Source organism: Miscanthus floridulus, chromosome 3 (genome assembly GCF_019320115.1).
Source record: "Miscanthus floridulus cultivar M001 chromosome 3, ASM1932011v1, whole genome shotgun sequence".
NCBI classification, from domain to species: domain Eukaryota; kingdom Viridiplantae; phylum Streptophyta; class Magnoliopsida; order Poales; family Poaceae; genus Miscanthus; species Miscanthus floridulus.
The window spans coordinates 38,162,394-38,167,163 of NC_089582.1; the positions used below are offsets into that span (position 1 = coordinate 38,162,394).

The window sequence follows — 4,770 nt, forward strand, 5'->3', positions numbered from 1 at the left end:
CAAAACCGGATGTAACACCCTAAATTTTACAACAATTGAAACTAGGGAAAAATTGATTTACTAAGCATATTTGTGAGCATTTAAGTTTAGGAAGAATAATAAAATTTATCAAATTAAAATTTAATATAGGTTAACAACAATGAATGTGCATTCATGCTGCTGCATATAAATTTTTGGAATGGTTTGATTTGAACTCAAGTTTGAATATGATTTGAATTCTTGCTTTCAAAAATTTGCTTTGGAAAGTAATTGGAAAAAAAAATGGAATTCTCTTCCTTCTTCTTTTCGGCCCGAAGGCCTGCTGCCGCGGCCCATTCCTTTTCTTCCCGCGCGGGCCGTTTTCTTTCCAGGCTGCTGTGTTTTTTTTCTTCCTTATTCTCCCTGGCGAAGCGCGCGGCCCAGCGCTGCTGCCGCCGGCCCACGCAACGCTCGGCCCAGCCGCAAGCCGCGCCCACGCAGGCGCCGTTCCCCGCCGCTGACCGGTCGGGCCCGCGAGTCGGACTCATCCCCTTCCCCTTGTTCGTGTTCCAGGCGGACACTGTGCCGCTGCCGATTGAGTCCGCCTCGGCCACGCTCTCCTTGACGTCGCGCTCAAGTTTTCCGCCCCCATAAATAGCGGCCGTGCCTCTCTCTCTCCCCTATCTCATCTGGCGTTCGTTTTTCCTCGCCAAGCAGCCGTAGTCGCTTCTCGCTCGAGCGCCGCCGCCGATCTCCGCTGCTAGCTCGCGCCGGGTCGCCTCTACTGCCTCTCGTCCTCGGTGCTCGGGTCCGGTGAGTTCGCCGTTCCGTCCTCCCTTCCCCTGTATTTTTGTTTCGCCGAGTGGTGCGCTGGAGGCCGAGGTTGGAGAGCTCCAGCACGCCGGCCATGGAGCCGCCGTAGCTCAAGCCGCCGGAGCACTGTTCCGGTGCTTTCTTTTTTTTATTTTTACCAGATCGATTCTCATCCGTCGGTTTCCAATCCAACGGCTCATAAATGAAGATACCCCTTCGGCTGTCAAAATTTCAAAAGAGACCCTTTCTTATTCCCTAATCTAACCCGCGGTCCTTTGCGCGTTTCACAGGTTACGTTTCCTTCTTTCGAAAGCGTATTTTGGTTCGGTTTTAATGAAATACGTTTTCAGCTATTCACAGTTTTGCCATTCAACTTGTTTTAGCCGTAAAATCTCCGTTTTAACTCCGATTAGATCCGTTCAAGTTGCGTTGGGTTCGTAAATAAGTAATCTATACGTTTATGCTACTGTACAGTAGGTTTCCAACTTTTATAATTCGAGCTTAGATCTAATCTATTATTTGTCTATAGGAAATCTTGTTTAAACCATAACTTTTCCGTTTTAGATCCGATTTTTGTGATCTTCGCGTCTACGTGTTCATAGCGAGACGTAGATTCGTTTTCCAAACTTTTTATCTTGATTCTTTGTTGTTGGTGTACTGTTCTAATCTGTAGCCTTGTTTGCTTTGCATGATTGCTCCTGGATGCTTGTATGTTGCTGTGGTTATCGAGTATAGACGGTGAGCAGTTCTCGGAGGATCAAGGGTACGACTTTGACGAGCAGGACCAGCAGGTGTACATTGCTCAAGGCAAGTATAGCATGGGATCATCCTTGTTTCCTATTCACTTTAAATCATTAAATTCATATCGCATGTGTCGCCTTGATAGGGATTTCCTAGAATTGAACTATTACCTTGTCACCTATGGGTTATGCATATGGGTAGCTTTGCTAGAGCTCAATTGAACCATGATCTTGTAACTTGACTAATGGTATATGCAATAAACGCTAAAATATGACTTTTTAGCAACATGGAGACAGGGGGCTGAAGTGTTTAGCTACTTTCTAAATGCTTCAGATTCCTCTCCCTAAGGACTTATCTGTAAGTGATCATCCGGGACTTACATTACAGCTGTGAGAGCTACATGGCTCTGGCTTTAGCTCAGTATGAGGACCTTTTCTAGCTTGTTAGTGGTTACCTTTATGGCGCAAAAGGGGTGTGTTCCGGGTTGGATGTAGTGCGGCCTCTGTCCGTCAGTGTATAGGCTGCGCGTCATTGTGCCTGTAGGAAGAGGAGCTCTACATTCGTAGGCCACAGAAACCTAGCGGCCCTAACTTGTTAGACGAACCTTCGAAAGGCTTCATAGTGACCCCTGCCTGCTCACCTTGGAAGTGTTTTGGGAGTTATAAACCCGGGCGTATGGGAATCACGACTCACAGTGAAAGTGTACAACCTCTGCAGAGTGTAAAACTGGTATATCAGCCGTGCTCACGGTCACGAGCGGCCTTGGAACCCTTATGGAATAGATGAGCACTAAGTAACATTTGTTTATGCTATTCATTATTCATGTTTACATTTGATCATGTGTTTGGCAATGGGAATTGAAACCACTTGATGCTACTCATAAGCTAAAATTGTGACAACTAAAAGCTGAACGCTGTTGAACCGTGTCTAGCCTTTTGAGCCTCATGAACCCCGTGTTACACTTGTTGAGTACGACATGTACTTACGCTTGTTTATTTTCATTACTTGGATAAAAATCCCGGATGGGTAACAGATGACCTTGAGAATGATGACTTCCCTGAGGACTACTAGACTTGTGGTCAACCAGTCGACGTCCCTGTGAATTGGAGCTTCCGCGAGAGATCTTTTTATTATTTCCGCTATATTTACGTGATAACTCTGTCTTATTCGTGATGTAATAAACATTTGTGATGATACTATTCATAATTTGTCAGCTTATGTGTGTGACTGATCTCTAGGCGCACATAAGATTTTGCACTCCATTTTATCCTTAAAATTGGGTGTGACAGATTGGTATCGGAGCCGTGTTGACTGTAGGACGCAAGCCTAGTTAGCAGTGGTCGTTTTAGCTTCTTTTGCTTCACTCATTTCATGCTTTCTATCTCACCCTTGTTATTTGCTAAAGTTTTATGCTTCTTTTGCCTTATTCTATTATGAAAATTACTGCTTCTAATCTAACCTAACTAAACCTAATTCTGTAGATGCCTCGTGCCCACAAGACTGCCCGCATGAGCACTGGAGGGTATTACCCGCCACAAGGTTTGTCCGTGGATCCTGAGGAGGAAGAACCCCAGGAACAGGAATTCGCACCGCCAACACCAGTATCTACGTTTGAGCCAGCCCAGGAGGAACCTCAAGAAGATGAGGTCGTTCACTTGTCCGATGATGACGAGGAAGACGCTGCTGAAGAAGATGAGCCGATCCCGCCCCTAGGGTGGACAGTAAAGGCATGGTATAAGCCGGGTTGTGAAGCCTCTGTTTCACATCACAGACTCATGAACATGCTTCAGACCTACTACAGCGACTGGGATGCAGCTGTGGAATATGTCTGTGAGGAACATACACACCCTCTCGAAGATACCTATTGGAAGACTAGGGTGTGCATCACCATCAAGGACGAACAGAAAGACGCATATCAGCTGGATTCAAACTATGCGCACCATGGACATCGTGCTACCATGGAGGACGGCATAGAAGATGCAGCCGCTGAAGCTTGCATAGGTCTCCGTGGTCGCCGATTCGAGGTTATGAAGGATGATCAATATCGATTCCTTCCTCATCAACACCCAGAATTGGGATGGGCAATGATGGACCCGCAGGGCATGGATCCAACCACGGAAGCGATGGTACACTTTGGTTATGAGTCCGTGTCAAGGATTCGCCGGTTGGAGGATCAATTGAAGGTTCAGCAGAAAGCAATCAAGAGGCACCAGCAAGTGATAGACGAACAAAGGGTGTGCCTTAATTTGCCCAAGATGTATGAGGAGCTTCCTCATAAGTATCGCCCCTAGATGTTGGAGTCCCTCTTTATGTAATAGCACGATAGTAGAACGAGTGAGTCGAGTTGGGTCGAGTATTTTTTTAGTGCGGTGTGGACATTGCGTGTTTAGTTGATTTGTTCTTATGTTTATGCATGAGTTGGATCTTTGTAATGTGTGCTGGAACTTCGTGGGCATGTCCGCAAGTTTCATATTTAAGAATATTAAAGTTTGGGTCAATAAATAAATAGTGGGTTTGTTACATCTCGCTCCTTCGGAATCTGTTTGTCGAAGCAGTCTGCCTTTATCTTAATGCCGAATAAAATATACACGACCTAAAATTATGAAATTGTTGTGGGAATAACTAGACTTAATTACCATTCCAATGCCTCTAGAATCACCCCCATATCTGATCTGGATCGTGAGATATCCCTGTTTTAAGTTAAAGTTACTTTACAGTCTGGAATCTGGGAACAGTTTCGGTTGTACCCTGTTATTGAGTAAACTAACGACGGAATCTGGGAAAGTGGTTTGAATAAAAGTTGTAGGAAATTTCGTAAGCTTTCCAACCATATTAAGTACACTCTATTTGGATTCCGGGAACTCGAGATATGACTGTTTTACAGAACTGCTGATGTAGAGACTCGTCCAGAAAATTTTCAGAATGTATTCTAACCTGGGAATTTATAAATTTGGAATAATTGATGACAGATGTCTGGAAGAGGAAGAGGCCGAGGTCGTGGAGGTGTTCCCCCACATCCCCCACCATCACCACCGACTATTGAACAACTCTTGGCAATACAGACGCAGCTCATGCAAACGTTGGTGCAGAATCAACAGAATCAACAGGGTGGTGGAGCCCCCCGTGATAAGCGTGGTGAATTCTTGAAGGGCCGTCCCCCGGTGTTCTCTCGTGCCACCGATCCACTGGAAGCAGATGATTGGCTTCGTGCAATAGAGAGGCAGCTCAACATAGCTCAATGTGATAATCAGCAGAAGG

The 4,770-nt window shown here is 45.5% G+C and overlaps 1 long non-coding RNA gene across 1 annotated transcript; it reads left to right on the top strand.

The window, feature by feature from the left end:
• Positions 1–381: 381 nt before the first annotated feature.
• LOC136545484 (uncharacterized) lies at positions 382–3,861 on the top strand. Its single transcript, XR_010781048.1, has 3 exons — positions 382–771; positions 1,507–1,578; positions 2,994–3,861. It is a non-coding gene; the product is annotated as an uncharacterized lncRNA (long non-coding RNA).
• Positions 3,862–4,770: the final 909 nt, after the last annotated feature.